We start from the raw sequence: 22417 nt of genomic DNA, 5'->3' as shown, positions 1-22417 counted from the left end.
ATTCAGTTCAGAGCAGAATGGCTTTCATCTGTGACTAATGGACCACTCTCAACCCCCAACTTCCCACAAACTCAACATAAAAATACAGGAAGGTAATGATCAGAAATTCTCTCAAGGATTCCATACAATAGTGCCTCCAAGCCAGGGATCCTTAGACCCTGGAGGAGTATACCATTTCCAAGTGGTGAGAAAAGCCATAAACAGTCCACATTCCTTCCTCATATTGAATTCCTTGATGTTTGTAAAGTTTCACCTATCCTTAAAAAATGTCAAGATTTGAAAAAAATAAATATTCAAACCTCTACATACATAGAGTATCCTTTTCAACAGTAGAACAATAATTTCCACAAGACATTTTACAAGGAACTGAGGTCATACAAAGTACTATTTATTAAAAATTGCCCCCTACCCTCTTACTAACTGAATTTTCTTTTTAATATCCGATTACCTTTTATTCCACTGTGCTTTTTAAAAACAGATTAGAATAAGAGCAATGAAGTCAGCCACTTATAACAATGCTTGAGTATGTCAAGAACCTAGGTTTTTCTTCTGGCTTTGCCACCAACTGGTGTTTGAACTCAGGCACAGCTTTTGACATCACTGAGATTTTAGTTCTCTATCTGGAACCTGACGAAGATGATCTCTAAAGTCCTTTCTGCTCAAATATCCTACAGTCTTATCCACCTTTGCATCCTCTTTGACTAGCATTTTGCTTGACACATAGCAGGTGCTTAATAAGTATCTTGAATGGATGAGTGTGGATTGATTCTCTGCTATGCTTAACAAAGACGATGTTTATAGTTTGAGTTGCTTTGTTCCCACTTATGTTGGTGCATAGTGGTTTGAGCGAGCACATGTCCAGGTCTAAGGGGATATTCACTATTGCCTTGCAGGCACTTGGGACTTATTTCCCAGCAACCAATTAAAATCTTGTAAAAAATACCATGTGGGCCAAACAAAATATTTCTATGACCTGTATTCAGTCTACAGAACAAATTTGTCCTGCAAGATGTGTGATTTGACCTGTGCATTTGATGTTTAATATGTGGCTTGAACTTGGAAATGGGGACATGGATGCAGCCCACACTATCCTACTTTACATAGATTCATGTGTGCACGTGTGGACTCTTACCTGATAGGCACCAAAATCCACAATTATGAAACGGGCAGTGATAATTTCCTGTGAGGCGCACTGGAGGCTGGCAGAAACAATCCTTGTAGTGGTTATTCTAAAACAGCAGAACATTCCAGGGCAAAGGCTCACAGTTAAATAAAACACCCTGTTGGTGATATCGCTCCCCTCAAGCTCCTATAAGGCCTGCCTCTTGGAGACTAAAGTCCTAATTGATGAAACTGTGGCTGTGTCAATCTGCAGTGGGAACTAGAATAGCAAAACCACAGGAAGGGGCAAACTCTAGCAAATCAGAGATTTGACACAGGAACTCAGAAACCTAGACAAGGATGATAAGATCGCCAAGTAGTAGAAAATGTGCAGGGGCCTTGTAAAAAATATAAGAACTTATTATACCCTAAATGTATGGAAAAATAGAATAGGCATAGAGCCAATCTTCAGAAGAGTCTAGGCATTTTTTTAAAGTCTTATAAACCTTAAGAGAAGTCATAGAATATGATTCCACGGGTCCTGTTAATCTGAAGACTTGTGTCTCTTCTCAAGCTCTGGGAAATTCGAAATATCAACTCAAATTATTTTTCTTCTCTCTGGTTTCTTTGTTTTCCTTTCTGTGAATCTCTTACTAGAAAAGGCTGACATGTTAGAATCTGTCCTCTAAGACTCTTTCCTTCATACCTTCCACCTCTTTGTCCTTTGGAACTGTATTCTGGAGTTGATCCTCTAGCCCAACCGTTCAACCTTAGGGTGGGCTTGTTACTTGGCCCTTTTAAAAAATTTTAATTATTTTTTGTATATATATATATATTTTTGGATTTCGATATGCCAACATATAGCATAACACCCGGTGCTCATTACTTGGCCTGTTTAATTGTGATTATCACAGTTTAACTTCCAAGAGCCCTAACTGTTTAATTATATCAGCCTATTCTTTTTTTTTAATAAATCTTTTTTTAAAATTTTATTTATTTATTCATGATAGACACAGAAAGAGAGAGAGGCAGAGGCAGAGACACAGGCAGAGGGAGAAGCAGGCTCCATGCAGAGAGCCCGATGCAGGACCCTATCCGGGGTCTCCAGGATCACGCCCTGGGCTGAAGGCGGCACTAAACCACTGAGCCACCCGGGCTGCCCATATCAGCCTGTTCTTGTTGTAGAGATGCAAGTTCTGCTTAAGACGCTCTAAAGATTATATATTTTTAAAAAGCCTCGTTCCATGCTCTTAACTCAATTTACTTGGATTTTAAAGTTTTGAGTCTCTGGTCTCTCTTGCATGGTGTTGATTTTCTTCAAGTGTTCCAGGTGCTTTGGTTGCATGTGAGGTTTTGCTGAGATGCTGGGCAGCCAGGTGGGAGGCAGCTGAGCACTCCCCCGGCTCAGTGTCAGCAGCAGGCCAGGTGTCCCCCCGAGAGGAGAGAGAGGCCAGGGTGGAAACCAGCAGGGAAATTCTGTGGTGGCTGCTGCTAGGCTGGAGGTGGGTGTGTGGAAGAGGCTGGGAGGCTCCTGGGTCCACAGGCCAGGTGCCCTAGACAAGCCTCGGTGACTCCAAGGAGGCTGCTGGGGGACCTGAGGGTGGTGCTGGGGAGGAGAGTAGCTTGATGGCTCACTCTGGGAATAGAAAAAGTTTATTGACTGGAGCTCTGAGCCTGAGGGTGAAGTTTGAAAAGTGTGGGCTTGCAGGATGGCCAGGTCTTTTCTGTTGGGCCAGTGACACTCTCTAGAGAAGGACCTTCCATCTCCTACCTGGACGCTCTAGTACTGTCTGCCACAGACCTGGGGACTGGTTTCAGTCGGGCATTCGGTCAGGTGATTATTCACTTACACTTTGCCCCCTGCCCTGAATGGCATCCTTGTCCTCAACAATTCTGGGTGCTCCTCAACTTTCCATCCCTCCGCTGGGGCTCTGCATTTCTGCCTCAGCGCTCCTGGTGGTGGCAAGTGGGTCTGGGGAACTCACTTCTCAAACACTCATTTCTTTTGGGTTTTGAGCTACCTTCAATCCTCCCCCAGAGGCATCTTGATGCTGCCTTTTGGGAGTCTTGAGGGATAGAGCAGGTGACTTCCTTGCTTCCCCTCACCCCCAAAGGAGCCAACTTTCTCTGGTCAGTTAGCGCTGGTCCATCTGTGTTCTAGAATCCCAGATTTTGTAATGGTTGTTGATTTTCCCAGTCTGTTTGTCCCTCCCTGTGAGTTTATGTGTTAAGAAAAATCAGAATCTCTAATTATTTTACAGGGGCTTGGGAAGGGGGCATAAGAGACCACTGGTGTCTGAGCCACCACCATATTGAGAGTTTTGTCCCTCTCCTCTTTGGGGTCAGTAGCTATCTGGATATTGCCCTGTTCTCCCTACCCAGTGTCCACTCACTTTTTTTGTTGGGATGTCAGTACTTGAAGGCAGGCCCTCAACTAACCACACCCACACAGTAGCTCCAGGCTGCCCTTCCCCTTCCCACGTGCGCTCTCTCTGGGTTCCCAGTATCCTCCAACCTCTGTCTCTTCCATCCAAGTTTCTCCTGCAAATGTCTGAGGCATGGATTTCCTGTGGCTTTTTTCTTCTCTTTTCTCTATGTTGATCTGATCCATTTGGCTTTTTAAAGAGTTTTCCAAAAGTTCTTGTCTGCCAATGGCATTCTTTCTTATTATTCAAACCGGTTACTATTATTATTATTATTATTATTATTATTATTATGTTTGAAGATTTTATATTTATTCATGAGAGACACAGAGAGAGAGGCAGAGACATAGGCAGAGAGAGAAGCAGGCTCCCTACAGGGAGCCTGAGGTGGGACTCAATTCCAGGATCATGGGATCACAACCTGAGCCAAAGGCAGGCGTTCAACCACTGAGCCATGCGGTGTCCCCATTTTATTATTAAAATATATTTTTTCTACATTTCATGAAATTTTGGGTGGAACTGGGAATAATTAAAAGGGCTCAATTAACCATCTCATCAAATCCTGGCTTTGAAAATATTCAGGTCATCTTCGTCCTGCTCTGCTTTGTTGTTGTTGTTGATTGGAGGGGAGCTGGGAGGTTATGCCAAACTTGGAATGGTCTTTGTCACACCAAGATCATTCACTCATGTTTACTTGTAGTGCTTGTGTTATTTTTTCATATTTAGGTCTTTGGTTCATTTGAACTTTTATTTGGTGTAAGATGTAGAACGGGATCTAAATTTTTTCCAAATGTTCCACCATTTGTTCAGACATTAGTTATTGACCAGTTTTCTGATTTGAAATATATACTTTTATTTATTTATTTATTTTTTTATTTATGATAGGCACACAGTGAGAGAGAGAGAGGCAGAGACACAGGCAGAGGGAGAAGCAGGCTCCATGCACCGGGAGCCCGATGTGGGATTCGATCCCGGGTCTCCAGGATCGCGCCCTGGGCCAAAGGCAGGCGCCAAACCGCTGCGCCACCCAGGGATCCCTGAAATATATACTTTTAATTCACGTAGCTTCACAAAGTGTATTATTATCTTGGGGGTTAAGTTCTCCTTAATAATTCCTCTTTTTTTGTGACGAGGAGTTTAAAGATCTATCCTCCTGGCAACTGTCAAATAGGCAATACAGTATTAACTATAGCCACCATGCTGCACATGACATCACCAGGATTTATTTATTTCCCAACTGGAAGTTTGTTTTGATACCCTTCGCCTATTTTGCCCATCCTCCAGCCCTTGCCTCTGACAACCACCAATCTGTTCTCTGTATCCATAAGCTTGTTATTTTTTTTATTTTAAAAAATCACATGTCAGTGAAGCTATATGGTATTTGTCTTTCTCTGATTATTTCACTTAGCAGAATGCCCTCAAGGTCCATTGATGTTGTCACAAATGCCAATATTTCATTGCTTTTTATAGTTGAATAAAACTATCCTTCTTTATCCATTCATCCACTGATGGACATGTAGGTTGTTTCCCTATCTTGACTTTTGTAAATAATGCTACAATGAACATGAGGGTTCATATAGCTTTTTGAATTAGTGTTCTCATTTTCTTTGGATAAATACCCAGGTGGGATTGGTGGATCATATGATAGTTTTATTTTTAATTTTTTGAGGACCTTCCATACTGTTTTCCAAAGTGGCTGCACCAGTTTACATTACTATCTACAGTGTAGAGGGTTCTATTTTCTCCACATTCTTGCCAACACTTGTTATTTCTTGTCTTTTTGATACTTTCTGATACTTTGATACTAGCCATTCTAACAGGTGTGAGGTGATATCATGGTTTTGATTTGCATTTCCCTGATGATCAGTGATGTTGAGCATCTTTTCATGTGTCTGTTGGCCATCTGAATGTCTTCTTAAAAAAAAAAAGTCTATTTAGATCCTCAGGCCATTTTAAATTAACCAATAAATTGGACAACCTGGAAGAAAGTCCTAAAAATATAAAACCTTCCAACCGCAATCATGAAAAAACAGAAAATCTGAAGAGACTGATTCAAATCAAGAAGATTAAATCAGTAATCAAAAACCTCCCAACAAACAGAAGTCCAGGAGCAAATGGTTTCACTGGTGAATTCTGCTGAACATTCAAAGAAGAATTAATACCAATCCTCTCAAAATATTCCAAAAAATAGAGAAGAAGGAAATACTTTCAAACTCATTTTACGAGGCCAGCATGATTCTGATACCAAAACTAGACAGACACCACAAAAACAAAAAAATTATAGATCAATAATGTTGAACATAGACGCAAAAATATTCAACAAAAATACTGGCAAATAAAATTCACTAATACATTGAAAGGATCATATACCATCATTAAGTGGGATTTATTCCAGGGATGCAAGAAAGCTTTAACATTTGCAAATCAATTACTGTGATACATTCATTAACAATGAAGGATAAAAATGATATGATAATCTCAGTTGATGCAGAAAAGATGTTAAAATTCAACATTTATGATAAAAACTCTCAACAAAATGGGTATAGAGGGAATGTACCTCAACACAATAGAGGCCATGTATGACAAGCCCACAACTAGCACAACTAGCATCATACTCAGTGGTGAAAAAGTGAACACTTTTCCTCTAAGATTAGGAACAAGACAGAGATGCCCACTCTTGCCACTTTTATTCAGTAGCACAGTTTAAGTGCTTATAGCATTGGAAGTCCTAACCAGAGCAATTAGGCAAAATAAAATAAATAAAATAAAATAAAATAAAATAAAATAAAATAAAATAATAAAGACTCCCAAATTAGAAAGAAACAACTGTCAATATTTGCAGATTCTGTGATATTATATAGAAAGCCCTAAGGACTTCACCAAAACACTGTTAGAACTAGTAAAGTTGTAGGATACAAAAATCAAGATCTTAAAAGCTATTGTGTTTCTACACATTAACAATGATCAGAAAGAGAAATTAAGAAAATAATCCCATGACAATTGCATCAGTAAGAATAAAAGAACTAGAAAAAAGTTAATCAAGTGGTCAAAGACTTGTACACTAAAACTAAAACATTGATAAAAGAAACTGAAGACAACACAAATAAATCGAAAGATATGCTGTGCTCATGGATTGAAAGAGTAAAGATTGTTAAAATGTCTGCACTACCCAGAGTAATCTACAGATTTAATGCATTCCCTATCAAGATTCCAATGGTATTTTTCACAGAAAATAGAACAAACAATTTTTGATATGGAATCACCAAAGACTCCAGGGATCCCTGGGTGGTGCAGCAGTTTGGAATCACCAAAGACTCCAAATAGATAAGACAAGCTTGAGAAGAACAACAAAGCTGAAGGCACCATGCTCCCTGGTTTCAAAATACAGTGCAAAACTATGGTCATCAAAATAGTGTGGTATTAGAATAAAAACAAACACAGAGATCAATAAAACAGAATAGAGATCCTCGAAATAAACCCATGTATGTTTGATCAATCAATTTACAACAAAGGAGCCAAGAATATACATACAGTGGGGAAAAGACAGTATCTTCAATAAATGGTGTTGGGAAAACTCAACAGTCACACACAAAAGAATGAAGCTGGACCATATCTTCCACCATATACAAAAGTTAACTTAAAATGGATTAAAGACTTGATTATAAGACCTGAAACCATAAAACTCCTAGAAGGAAATATAGGTGAGAAGCTCTTTGACATTGGGCTTGGCAACAATTTTTAAAATCTGAGTCCAAAAGCAAAGACAATAAAAGAAAAAAAAAAAGACATGTAGAACTACATGAAGCTAAAAAGCTTCTGCACAGCCAAGGAAACCAACAAAATGAAAAGACAACTTACTGGATCAGAGGAAATATTTGAAAATTATATATCTGATAGAGGGTTAATGTCAATAAATATATATAGAACTCCTACAACTCAATGGCAAAAACCCAAACAATTTAACACTTCTTTTTAGCTCTGTCTTGGCAATCGGTATAAGTTTATTCTATTAAACACATTTTTTATAATTTGAGTAAGTGAAAGAATCCCATTAGAATTTGGGAATGCTTGAATTTATTTTTACAGATTTGTTTAGCGAACATTGGCATTTTAATAATGATAAGCCATATTTCAGCCTCTTGGATGAATTTATGTTATCCAGCCAGCTAAAGTAATCGTTTACTTTAAGATGTAATAAAATTGTCTCAACATCCCATCTCACACCTGATAGAAGTCCCAACACACTTCTCAGTCTCTCTGGATTTTCATGGCAGTGGACGGGTTCTGGGTTTATTTTTTCCCGAGCCAGTTCCACTTTTATGCTTCCACAGGATTTCTGATCTCTGCTCTGGCTCTGACCCATGCACATTTGTCCTCTTCCAGTCCACAACACCCCACTGGAGACCATCTGATCTTTGTGCAGGCACTAACTCAAGGCCACAAGCCCACTAGATAGATGACTTTGGGGTAGTGTCACAGTCTGAGCCCTGAAGTTGGAATGTCTGGGTCAACAGACTCCACTGGCAAGTTGTGCACATGATCAAGTTTCTTAACTTCTCTCTGCCTGAGTTCCTGATCTTTCTGATAATTAAATGATATAAACAGTTTAAGTGCTTAGTGCATTGCCTAGAAAGTCAGTGTTCAATAAACATGAGCTGTTATCACCACCACCCCAACCACCACCACTACTTTCATCATTGAAGATCTAGAGGCTACACAAATGGCTTATATTATAATGAAACAGAAGGAATGCCTTTAAGCTAAATATTGGATATATTTACCTGTTTATCTATCCATCTATCTCTATTTATTTGACACAGAGAGAGCAAACACAAGCAGGGGGAGTGGCAGAGGGAAAAGCAGGACCTTGGGATCATGACCTGAGCCAAAGGCAGATGCCTAGCCAACTGGGCCACCCAGGTGCCCCTAGCTGTTTACTCTAGAAAGCCTTTATGTGTCCTCTTACAGGAAGAAGATCTTCACTTTCTTGTTAAGCTCCAGTTGGGCCCCTTTGATCTCTTCCCTTCTTTTTCCTGCTTTACCCTCTTCCAACCCCATCTCACTATCTTATTCTTGTCCTTTACAGCAAGGTACAGGCACTGCCTTTCCAAAAGTAAACCAGTCTTCAGGGTGTTGGCTTAACAACAACACTCTTCTCGCCCAGGAGAAATTCTGTAGTCAAGTCTTACAGCTCAAAAATTCACAACTGCTCTTCCCTGACTTCACAAAGAGGTTGCCAGGTCCACCTCACTGGTCTCTTTTACTGTCCATCTAGAGAGTTTTGTTGTTTTTCTCTATAGAGCATATGTCTATTCCTTATTTTATATATTTATATATTTTATATATTATATTTTTATATTTATATATATTTATATTTATATATAAAATATATATTTTACATATATTTATATTTATATATAAATTAAATATAAAATATATGTTATATATTTATTTATATTATATGTGTATATATTTATATATTTTATATTATATTTTTATATTTATATATAAAATATATATTTTATATATTTATATATTTTTATTTATATATATTTATATATATAAGATGTTATATATATATGTTGCTATTATGAATAGGATTGTTTATTCATTACACTAACTGGTTGGTATGAAAGTTACTGCTTTTTTCTATTTGTTTTGGAAGTGGAGTCATATTATCATTGTTTTTAATCATTTTCTGTTTATTCTCTTGAGTTTCCTCTGGTATATAATCACTTTTCTTCAAGTAATGACAGTTGTGCTTGCTACTCTCTAATACTTACACCTTTTGTTTTGGTTTATTGTGCCGGCTTGGACAGATGTTATGGATGGGTGATGACAATGACCCGTGGATACTGATGGATTCTGCTTGCTAATACCTTGTTTAGGGTTTATAGGTGAAATGAAGTCTATAGCTTTCTTTTTGGTGTATCTTTGATAGGTTTTGTCACGGTGCTTTTCTGGGTTTGTAAAAACGATAACACATTGAGAAACATTCCTTCTTTCTCTGGGTTCTGCGATAATTTAAATAGTTTCTGTGTTCTCTGTTCTTTGATGGTTGGAGCCATGTAGGTCCAGCCTCTTTAGGGAGAGGCTCCTTCACATTCATTTTGTAGCTTATTTTAGCTTTCCTGTTTCTTCCTCATGGAGGAAATGTTTTAATCCTAGAATAATTGTCCATAGCAGTTTGTAAATTTATTTCCATAGTTACATAAAATATCTTCTAATACTTTGAGGGCTTTCCATGCATCTGTGACTACCAGCCTTCTCTTTTGTCTAATTTTGGATATTTGCATTTTCCTACTCTTTCTGCTTCTTTGATTCAGGTAGATTATGACTTGCCTTTTTTCATCTTTATCTCTTGAATTAATCAGTTCTACTGCTTTTAGGTTTTTTGTTTTTTTTTTTTTGCTTTCAATTCAGTTTTGTGTTTTTTATGTTTAATTCCTTCTGCTCTAGGTTTGATATTCTTTTCCTAAATTTGAGTTTTGTAGTTATTTGGTATCACTCTTCTTGTTACTCACGGGAGAATTTGCAGCTGTACACTTTCCCCCAAGAACACTGTAGCTTTAATACAATACATTTTGGTGTGCAGCAGTCTCATTACTGTTGTTTTAGCAAATACATCTTGAGAGAGAGAGTGGTATATTTCCCAAGTGGCTGGGAAGCTATCATTGGTTGATTTCCACTCATTTATTTTTAGATTTATTGCATTTTGGTCAGAAAATGTGATCTATCCTCTTTCTACTATTAAAAATATGTTGAGGGGTGCCTGGGTGGCTCAATTGGTTAAGTATTTGACTCTTGATTTCATCTCAGGTCATGATCTCGAGGTTGTGAGATCGAGTCCTGACTTGGGCTACTAGGCATGGAGCCTGCTTAAGATTCTCTTTCTTCCTCTCCCTCTGCCCCCTCTCATCCTCCCCCCCACCCCGCTCAAAAAATATGTTGAGGTTGCCTTTATGGTATAATATGGGCTTTATACCTAGTATACAATTAAGATCTGTAATTATTTCATAAATACTGGAAAAGAACATACATTCAGTAATATAATTATGTAACACAAATTTCTATATGCACATAATATACCCATATATTAATTATACTATTAAGATAACCTACATTCATGAGTTTTACATTCTTGATCTGTCAAGGACTGAGAGAGACTTATTTTTTTCATCCACTCTTATTTTTCTAGAGTTTGTTGTACGAAGCATTGTTTCTCAAAGATAATCCTTGGACCAGCAGCATCAGCATCATCTGAGACCTTGGTAGAAATGAAGATATTGAGCCTTACTTACTCTTGGCCTAATTAGAAATAGGCTGGCATCTATCAGTCTGTATTTTAAGAAATCCTCCAGGGGATCTGAATGTACACTCATGCTTAAGGACCACAGGAGAAGGTATGAGGTGTGGATTTCACTTTGTCCTGAGAAATTATTCTTTTTGCCAACGGTTTGTGATGGTACCTTTTTCAATAACTTAATTCTATTTCTGAAATATTATTCTGTACCACTAACCTGTAGCATATTGTTTTAATTTTTATAGTAATGAAGATAGGCAAATCAGGAATAGCCATTATGAGTTTCTCATTAATTATGCAAAGATTTAAAAATACCTTTTAGTGTTAACAAATACTGAATGAACTAGACACTAACACATTGTTGGTGAGTATGTAAACTAGTACATTTTTTTCCTGAAATTATATCTACAATATCTTAACCTTTGTTTCAATGATTCTACTCCTACGAATTCATCATAAGAAAATATGGGGTTCTTGGGTGGCTTAGTCCATTAAGTGTCTGCCTTTAGCTCAGGTCATGATCCCAAGGTACTGGGACTGAGCTCCACATTGGGCTCCCTGCTCAGTAGGGAGTCTGCTTCTCCCTTTCCCTCTGCCTCTGCCTGTGCTCTGTCAAATAAATATTTTTTTAAAAAATGAAAATAATCAGAACTGGTGAAAATTTTATATTTACATTGCTTTTTGTTTGCTTGTTCATTTAAGTTGTTAATTAATTTTAATGAATAGAACATTCTATGAAAAAGTTTTAGGTTTATAGAAAAATATAGCAGAAAATACAGGGTATTCCAAGATACTTCTCTCCTCCAGTTTCTATTATTAATATCTTGCTTTGGTTTTGTATATTTGTTATAACTGATGACACAATATTAAGACATTATTATTAACTAAAGTACATAGTTTACATTAGGGTTCACTCTTTTCATGGTACAGTCCGTGGGCTTTGACAAATTATGACATATACCCACCATAATTTCACTTGCCTAAAAATCGACTTGCTCCACCTATTCGTTTTTTTTTTTTTTTTTTTTGCAGTTTCATCTTATTTATTAACATCTACAATAGAGTTTTAGGCATTTCCTTTAATTTTTTTTTTTTTTTTTTTTTTAGGTTTTTTTTTTTTTTTTTTTTTTTTTTTTTTTTTTATTGGTGTTCAATTTACTAACATACAGAATAACACCCAGTGCCCGTCACCCATTCACTCCCACCCCCCGCCCTCCTCCCCTTCTACCACCCCTAGTTCGTTTCCCAGAGTTAGCAGTCTTTATGTTCTGTCTCCCTTTCTGATATTTCCCACACATTTCTTCTCCCTTCCCTTATTTTCCCTTTCACTATTATTTATATTCCCCAAATGAATGAGAACATATAATGTTTGTCCTTCTCCGACTGACTTACTTCACTCAGCATAATACCCTCCAGTTCCATCCACGTTGAAGCAAATGGTGGGTATTTGTCATTTCTAATAGCTGAGTAATATTCCATTGTATACATAAACCACATCTTCTTTATCCATTCATCTTTCGTTGGACACCGAGGCTCCTTCCACAGTTTGGCTATCGTGGCCATTGCTGCTAGAAACATCGGGGTGCAGGTGTCCCAGCGTTTCATTGCATTTGTATCTTTGGGGTAAATCCCCAACAGTGCAATTGCTGGGTCGTAGGGCAGGTATATTTTTAACTGTTTGAGGAACCTCCACACAGTTTTCCACAGTGGCTGCACCAGTTCACATTCCCACCAACAGTGTAAGAGGGTTCCCTTTTCTCCACATCCTCTCCAACATTTGTTGTTTCCTGCCTTGTTAATTTTTCCCATTCTCACTGGTGTGAGGTGGTATCTCATTGTGGTTTTGATTTGTATTTCCCTGATGGCAAGTGATGCAGAGCATTTTCTCATGTGTATGTTGGCCATGTCTATGTCTTCTTCTGTGAGATTTCTGTTCATGTCTTTTGCCCATTTCATGATTGGATTGTTTGTTTCTTTGGTGTTGAGTTTAATAAGTTCTTTATAGATCTTGGAAACTAGCCCTTTATCTGATATGTCATTTGCAAATATCTTCTCCCATTCTGTAGGTTGTCTTTGAGTTTTGTTGACTGTATCCTTTGCTGTGCAAAAGCTTCTTATCTTGATGAAGTCCCAATAGTTCATTTTTGCTTTTGTTTCTTTTGCCTTCGTGGATGTGTCTTGCAAGAAGTTACTATGGCCGAGTTCAAAAAGGGTGTTGCCTGTGTTCTTCTCTAGGATTTTGATGGAATCTTGTCTCACATTTAGATCTTTCATCCATTTTGAGTTTATCTTTGTGTATGGTGAAAGAGAGTGGTCTAGTTTCATTCTTCTGCATGTGGATGTCCAATTTTCCCAGCACCATTTATTGAAGAGACTGTCTTTCTTCCAATGGGTAGTCTTTCCTCCTTTATCGAATATTAGTTGCCCATAAAGTTCAGGGTCCACTTCTGGATTCTCTACTCTGTTCCACTGATCTATGTGTCTGTTTTTGTGCCAGTACCACACTGTCTTGATGACCACAGCTTTGTAGTACAACCTGAAATCTGGCATTGTGATGCCCCCAGATATGGTTTTCTTTTTTAAAATTCCCCTGGCTATTCGGGGTCTTTTCTGATTCCACACAAATCTTAAAATAATTTGTTCTAACTCTCTGAAGAAAGTCCATGGTATTTTGATAGGGATTGCATTAAACGTGTATATTGCCCTGGGTAACATTGACATTTTCACAATATTAATTCTGCCAATCCATGAGCATGGAATATTTTTCCATCTCTTTGTGTCTTCCTCAATTTCTTTCAGAAGTGTTCTATAGTTTTGAGGGTATAGATCCTTTACATCTTTGGTGAGGTTTATTCCTAGGTATCTTATGCTTTTGGGTGCAATTGTAAATGGGATTGACTCCTTAATTTCTCTTTCTTCAGTCTCATTGTTAGTGTATAGAAATGCCACTGACTTCTGGGCATTGATTTTGTATCCTGCCATGCTACCGAATTGCTGTATGAGTTCTAGCAATCTTGGGGTGGAGACTTTTGGGTTTTCTATGTAGAGTATCATGTCATCGGCGAAGAGGGAGAGTTTGACTTCTTCTTTGCCAATTTGAATGCCTTTAATGTCTTTTTGTTGTCTGATTGCTGAGGCTAGGACTTCCAGTACTATGTTGAATAGCAGTGGTGAGAGTGGACATCCCTGTCTTGTTCCTGATCTTAGGGGAAAGGCTCCCAGTGCTTCCCCATTGAGAATGATATTTGCTGTGGGCTTTTCATAGATGGCTTTTAAGATGTCGAGGAATGTTCCCTCTATCCCTACACTCTGAAGAGTTTTGATCAGGAATGGATGCTGTATTTTGTCAAATGCTTTCTCTGCATCCAATGAGAGGATCATATGGTTCTTGGTTTTTCTCTTGCTGATATGATGAATCACATTGATTGTTTTACGGGTGTTGAACCAGCCTTGTGTCCCAGGGATAAATCCTACTTGGTCATGGTGAATAATTTTCTTAATGTACTGTTGGATCCTATTGGCCAGTATCTTGTTGAGAATTTTTGCATCCATGTTCATCAGGGATATTGGTCTGTAATTCTCCTTTTTGGCGGGGTCTTTGTCTGGCTTTGGAATTAAGGTGATGCTGGCTTCATAGAACGAATTTGGAAGTACTCCATCTCTTTCTATCTTTCCAAACAGCTTTAGGAGAATAGGTATGATTTCTTCTTTAAACGTTTGATAAAATTCTCCTGGGAAGCCATCTGGCCCTGGACTCTTGTGTCTTGGGAGGTTTTTGATGACTGCTTCAATTTCCTCCCTGGTTATTGGCCTGTTCAGGTTTTCTATTTCTTCCTGTTCCAGTTTTGGTAGTTTGTGGCTTTCCAGGAATGCGTCCATTTCTTCTAGATTGCCTAATTTATTGGCGTATAGCTGTTCATAATATGTTTTTAAAATCGTTTGTATTTCCTTGGTGTTGGTAGTGATCTCTCCTTTCTCATTCATGATTTTATTAATTTGAGTCTTCTCTCTCTTCTTTTTAATAAGGCTGGCTAATGGTTTATCTATCTTATTAATTCTTTCAAAGAACCAACTCCTGGTTCTGTTGATCTGTTCCACAGTTCTTCTGGTCTCGATTTCGTTGAGTTCTGCTCGAATCTTTAGTAGCTCCCTTCTTCTCTTGGGTGTAGGATCTATTTGCTGTTTTTTCTCTAGCTCCTTTATGTGTAAGGTTAGCTTTTGTATTTGAGTTCTTTCCAGTTTTTGAATGGATGCTTGTATTGCGATGTATTTCCCCCTTAGGACTGCTTTTGCTGCATCCCAAAGATTTTGAACGGTTGTATCTTCATTCTCATTAGTTTCCATGAATCTTTTTAATTCTTCCTTAATTTCCTGGTTGACCCTTTTATCTTTTAGCAGGATGGTCCTTAACCTCCATGTGTTTGAGGTCCTTCCAAACTTCTTGTTGTGATTTAGTTCTAATTTCAAGGCATTATGGTCCGAGAATATGCAGGGGACAATCCCAATCTTTTGGTATCGGTTCAGACCCGATTTGTGACCCAATATGTGGTCTATTCTGGAGAAAGTTCCATGTGCGCTTGAGAAGAATGTGTATTCAGTTGAGTTTGGATGTAAAGTTCTGTAGATATCTGTGAAATCCATCTGGTCCAGTGTATCATTTAAAGCTCTCGTTTCTTTGGAGATGTTTTGCTTAGAAGACCTATCGAGTATAGAAAGAGCTAGATTGAAGTCACCAAGTATAAGTGTATTATTATCTAAGTATTTCTTCACTTTGGTTAATAATTGATTTATATATTTGGCAGCTCCCACATTTGGAGCATATATATTGAGGACTGTTAAGTCCTCTTGTTGAATAGATCCTTTAAGTATGATATAGTGTCCCTCTTCATCTCTCACTACAGTCTTTGGGGTAAATTTTAGTTTATCTGATATAAGGATGGCTACCCCTGCTTTCTTTTGAGGACCATTCGAATGGTAAATGGTTCTCCAACCTTTTATTTTCAGGCTGTAGGTGTCCTTCTGTCTAAAATGAGTCTCTTGTAGACAGCAAATAGATGGGTCCTGCTTTTTTATCCAGTCTGAAACCCTTCGCCTTTTGATGGGGTCATTAAGCCCGTTCACATTCAGAGTTACTATTGAGAGATATGAGTTTAGTGTCATCATGATATCTATTCAGTCTTTGTTTTTGTGGACTGTTCCACTGAACTTCTTCTTAAAGGGGAATTTTAAGAGGCCCCCTTAAAATTTCTTGCAGAGCTGGTTTGGAGGTCACATATTCTTTTAGTTGCTGCCTGTCTTGGAAGCTCTTTATCTCTCCTTCCATTTTGAATGAGAGCCTTGCTGGATAAAGTATTCTTGGTTGCATGTTCTTTTCATTTAGGACCCTGAATATATCCTGCCAGCCCTTTCTGGCCTGCCAGGTCTCTGTGGAGAGGTCTGCTGTTACCCTAATACTCCTCCCCATAAAAGTCAGGGATTTCTTGTCTCTTGCTGCTTTAAGGATCTTCTCCTTATCTTTGGAATTTGCAAGCTTCACAATTAAATGTCGAGGTGTTGAACGGTTTTTATTGATTTTAGGGGGGGATCTCTCTATTTCCTGGATCTGAATGCCTGTTTCCCTTCCCAGATTAGGAAAGTTTTCAGCTAGAATTTGTTCAAATACATATTCTGGCCCTCTGTCCCTTTCGGCGCCCTCGGGAACCCCAATTAAACGTAGGTTTTTCTTCCTCAGGCTGTCGTTTATTTCCCTTAATCTATCTTCATGGTCTTTTAATTGTTTGTCTCTTTTTTCCTCAGTTTCCCTCTTTGCTGTCAACTTGTCTTCTAGGTCACTCACTCGTTCTTCCACCTCGTTAACCCTCGTCGTTAGGACTTCTAGTTTGGATTGCATCTCATTCAATTGGTTTTTAATTTCTGCCTGATTAGCTCTAAATTCTGCAGTCATGAAGTCTCTTGAGTCCTTTATACTTTTTTCTAGAGCCACCAGTAGCTGTATAATAGTGCTTCTGAATTGGCTTTCTGACATTGAATTGTAATCCAGATTTTGTAACTCTGTGGGAGAGAGGACTGTTTCTGATTCTTTCTTTTGAGGTGAGGTTTTCCTTCTAGTCATTTTGCTCAGTGCAGAGTGGCCAAAAGCAAGTTGTATTGGGAAAAAGAGAAAAAGAGAGGAGAGAAAGAAGGAAAGAAAAGAGAAAGAGAAAAAAAAGGGAAGAAAAAGAAAAAAAAACGAAAGAGAAAAAAAAAAAAGAAGAAGAAAAAGGGAAAGAAAAAGAAAGGAGAAAAAAAGGGGGTGGGGGAAGGAAACAAATCAAAAAGCAAAACAAAACAAAAACAAAAACAAAAACAAACAAACAAAAAAAGAACCACCGGGGAGTATCTTCTGATTCTGTGTACTTTAAGTCCCTTGGCTTCTCCTGGAAGTTGTCAGTCTAGCTGGTGTTCTGGGGGAGGGGCCTGTTGTGCTGATTTTCAGGTGTTAGCAGTTGGGGGAGCTGCTGTGCCCCTGCCTGGTGCAGGGCTCGGTGGGGGTTGTTTACCCCGTGAGGCCGCAGGAGGAACAGCCCCAGTGGCGGGGCAGCTCTGGAAACCTGGATTCAGCTCCGGCAGGAACTCCGTCTGCAGGGCCTGGAGGCTCCGGGGCGGGGCCGCTGATCTGCTCAGCTGGGGCAGGAGCGTCCTTGCTGTCCTGGGCCCTCCCGGCCTCTGCCTTGATAGATGCGCGAACTCTTCTCACTGTTGCATTCCAGCTGGTCTCTCTTTGAATCTCAGGCCGAATTCATAGATTTTCAGGATAATTTGAAGGTTTTCTAGGTAGTTTGGTGGAGACAGGTGATTTGGAGACCCTACTCCTCCGCCATCTTGCTCCTCCCCCTCGTTTTTTTTTTAATATAAAAGAATATAGATCACCTAAAGGTCCAACACGACAAGCATGTTTAAATAAATTATAAGATATTCACTTCAAATGAAATATTATGCACCCATTAAAATGTTTCTGTAAAATACTTAAAGACTTGGAGAAATGTCCATAACATATTACTAAGTTAAAAAAGTATATAAACTATATGTATAATATTATTCCAATTTTGCAAGAGAATAATTACATATGCTCATGAGGAAAAACTTCTCCGAAGGGAGGAAGAGACTCAAGGTAAAATGCCTAGAAGATCAGTGAGAGGCCAAAAGTAGCTTGTAGGGTTAGGAACAGAGCCTTGGGCAGCAGCCAGGCCCCGATCAAAATCATGGTTCAGCCACCTGAGAGCTGTGTGGTCTCGGGAAAGTTGCTGTCTCTTCTTTTGTGTGTTTATGAAATTGTCTAAAATAAGTATGTATTGCTTTAAAAATGAGAAAACAAGTAAAAAGAAGTGATTAAGAAGTGAGAGTAGAGAGGCATTACGTTGGTGACTCACAGAATAGGAGAGTCCACTGGAGGGGTTGCTTGGGCAGGGCTCATGATGACCCTCAGACCCCACTTCACTACCTGGCTCTTCCCAGCTGGCTTCCTCCTGGAGCAGAAGCTCCAACCCTCACATGGTTCTTGCATCCCTCTCATTTCACAGCCAAAGAGAGTCTCCCAGAATTCCGTCAGGAAACCTCGTTGGCTTTCTGTGAGTCACATGACCATCTCTCAACCTCTCAATGGCCGGGGAAATTAAGTGCTGATTGGCTCAAGCCTGGACCATTCAACCTCCTAAAACAGGTGTGGAGTCCACTTTCACAGGCCCACAGGGACTGGTAGTGAGGTGGTGATTCTCTAATGGGAAACACTGGGTGGCAATAAATAAAAGATGCTCTTTGTCTTTGAGAGGAGGTGGCTCTACAACCCAGCCAGCTGTTCCAGGTGCATCTCTTTAACATCCCCGCCCTACTTGGGGCATAGTTTTTGGAGTCATTGTTTTTATGTTTACAGTAGAGGTGGTTGTGTTGGTTTGTCACAAGCTGAGACTGAGCCAGGTGGTCAGCGACTGGTTCTCAGGACACTGGATCACAGGCTTATTGCTAATATCCCTCAGTTTGTGCTCTCGGCATTTCACGTCGAAAAGATTTCATTAAATGCCCTTTCTACCCAGTCCAAGATTATTATTTGTCTGAGTGTCACTGGGAGTCACAGGGAAGGCATCCCCAAGGCAAGGATCAGGGGATAGAGGAATCATCGTTTTATCGTAACTCACAGTGTCTTGGCTGTCTTTCATGACCTCTCCGAGAAGACAAAAGACTGGTATAACAATACTCTTGCCAATTTGCTGAAAAGTTTATCATCCTTAGTTTCACAGCTGGAGCTCTTCACCCCAGTTCAATATCCTTGAGCTAAACAGAGTCCTCATTTTATGGCTGTTATGAAACTGTATTCTTGGAACAATGACAAACTCTGACTCCTCTAAAATCATGGTCAGTTGAACCCACTTGTGTCATTGGGATTGGCAATAAAAACAGGTTGGATATTAAGCAGATACACCTGCTTCTCAGGCATCTCTCAGGTGCCAAAAGATAGACTGATTGTGCGGACCGAGCTCCAGGCGAGGGAAGGAAAGGAGTGGGGTGGAATTCCCTTGGGAAGTTGGGGCCTCAGGGAGTATGGATCAAATAAACCTCCCTTCTGAGCAGGCTGCACTTCTATCTGACAGTGAAATAATCCAGTTTTCTTGGACTATGAATATGGAAAGACCTTTAGCCCCACCTTAGTCAACACATGAACACATGGCAGGAGCCCATAAAGAAGAAGGTACTAGACCGGGCCATATGCACCTTGTCATTTCCTTAATAAAATGGGATTTCATGACCTTGGCCCTGTCATCACTTTTATCTTGCCTGCTGCCTTTCTCTGTTTCCTGGGCTCGTAGTGAGTTGCCCGGTTACTTGAAAAGATTTTTTCAAAGCAAAATACTGCCTTACCATTACGAATGACACAGTTCATACCCTGTCTTTGCCATGCTGGTCACTGTGCTGAACGAGTTCCATACACTACCTTGAATCCTCACAACAACTCTCTGTAGTAAGTTCCATAATTACCATTGAAGACGACTCTCTGTAGTAGGTTCCTAATTACCACTGTAAACAGCTCTGTCTTGCTAGTAACTCGCCCAAAGTTATCTATTGATAAAACTGGAGTTTTGAAATGAAATCTGCCAATGCTAAATACTGTGTTTCTCCCCTCCTTATCAATAACTAGCCCACATGTATTTCCTTCAAATTGATTTTGGCAAATTTAGCCTGATTTCCCTTTTGTCTGTTTTCAGAATCTAGCAGTCTCGGGGGTCTTACAAGCCTGATCCTTGAGATGTCTGATCATCTGAGGGAATCCAAGTCTTCTCAGTGTATAACCATGCCACAGCAGTCTTCCAGAACCTTCCATGGGTGTGTGTGTAGGTGGATGGATCGGGGAGGGTCCTTCCCTGAGGTCTTGGCAAAACCATGTAAGAACAAAATCTCCCCCTCCCTCCATCAGAACCTTTCTGCCCCACGTTTGGCCTCCTTTGGCTCAGCCGTGCTGATGACCATAACAAGACCCGCCTGTGCCTTGACTCCATTGTTTGCACATATTCGATGTGAAATGCTAATAATTGCTTTGCAATTTTGCATTTCGATGTGAGTATAAGGTTGGAACAGCTGTTTAAAAAACAAACAGCTTTAAACTTCATTGCGAAGTGATGACCTCATGTAGGAAACTGGTTGGGTTTCTGCCCTTGGAGGGGATGGCGGTGGGTTCCCGTTAGACAAGATGCTCTTTATAAGCCACACAGAGGCTGGCTCGGAACAGCGGCTGTGGATGTGCCGTGAGAGACACATCTGTTTGTAAATCTTCAAGAGGCATGGGCTTGGGTTTTCCATTCTTCAACTACAGAGAAAAAAAAAAGAAAAAAGAAAAGAAACCACTTCCTGTCAGTGAAGTCCTGTGTTTCTAGCTTTGTTAACTTCTCTCTCACTGAAAAAAATGCTTTTCAAGAACCATTCCAAAAAGACTGTTCTCAGGATTTGGAAGTGGCATTTGAAAATGTTGCCTCCAGGGAAAAACTCACAAAGCCACCAGTTACTTTGTGGACTCTTTTTGGCTCTGTCCCTTTACACGTTGGCCACTTTCTCACACCCCTGTGCCTACGGCAGCTCAGGACAGGTCCTTGTGCTCCCTCATTTCCGTCCTGCAAGAGGTAGAGTGTGGACTCTGGTCTTTCACCTCAATGGAACACTTTAAACTCTTTGAAAAAAAAAATCTGATTGAAAATGATAATTTTCCCACAGTGATCAAATTTTCCAAATTCATTCAGTAACTGGTTCACTCAAACTAACAACTTTCTGAGTCCCTGCTACATGCCAAATACTGTCACAGGTTTTGGGGATGTGAAGATATATGATGTGAAAACCCATTACCTAAGGGTGCCTGCGTGGCTCAGTCAGCTAAGCATCCAACTCTTGATTTCGGCTCAGCTCATGATCCCAGAGTCCTGGCATTGAGCCCCAAGCCCCCCATTGGGTCAGGTTCCTGGCTTGTAGGGAATCTACTTCTCCCTCTGCCCCTCCCCCTTCTCATGCTCTCTTTCATTCTCTCAAGTAAAATGTTTTTTTTTTTTAAGTTTCCCTCTCTCCTCCCTCTGCCCCTCCTCAACCCTCGTGCTCTTTTGCTCTCTCTAAAAAAAAGTAATAAGACCCATTACCTATATTCAAAGCCACACTCCAGTAGAGCAGTCAGAGAAGGAAAGAAGTTGAAAACCCTAGGATAAGAGGTATATTGCTTAGGACAGCAGAGAAGCAGCATGAGGTGGTGGGCATGGGCAGGTGAAAGAAATGATGACCAAAGTTGGCTTCCTGGAGGAGGTAACCCCAATCTGAATTTTGAAGAACAGAATTAGCAAGAATGACTAAGACAGAAGAAGCATTCTGTATGAAGGTGCAGGAGTGAGAAGGGAAATGCATGGTGGGGCTGCAGCACTGCATGTAAGGGGAGAGAAGGAGGAAATAAGATTGGGAAAGGAGGCAGAGGTCGAGTCACAATGCTGGCTTCTGTCATCACTGCCCCTGTGATAAGTCCCTCATCTATGGTGCATCATTTTTTTTTTTTAATAACTGCCTGGGGACTTTTATTTGGGAAGAGGGGGAAGGGGACATGGGGAATGGCATATGGCACACGAAATAACAATGGTCCTTCTGATTGAGACTGCAACTCTTTCTGCACCCACATCAGAGGACTGCATGTTCACATATCCCAAAAAGGAGAAATACCAAGTTAAAGTTAAGCAGATTAAATTATGAGACTTCTTGGAACCTTTGATGTGCTCAGGTGTAACGGGCAGGGGGCATAATGGAAAGTGTTTCTTAAACAGAGTCAACCCTAAAACCAATGGGTCCGTAGGCACTGGGATTCCAAGGGACACACTTGGAGAGGTAATGCTCCAGGGTGAGCCCACAGGGATCCCATGAAGGTTGAAAAGCAAGGTCCACCACACACCTCCTCACCAGCCATCAGTCACTATCTTTAAAACTGCAGTGTTGAGTCAGCTAAAGGGATCATTCTGCATTCAGCTCTCTGTATTTCAGCAAGGGTTTATGGTATCTTCGCCCCTCAGCCCAGAGGGCCAAATGTGCATGGGTCTCCTTG

This window comes from Canis aureus, chromosome 29, assembly GCF_053574225.1.
Source record: "Canis aureus isolate CA01 chromosome 29, VMU_Caureus_v.1.0, whole genome shotgun sequence".
NCBI lineage: Eukaryota > Metazoa > Chordata > Mammalia > Carnivora > Canidae > Canis > Canis aureus.
This window is presented reverse-complemented; position numbering follows the sequence as displayed.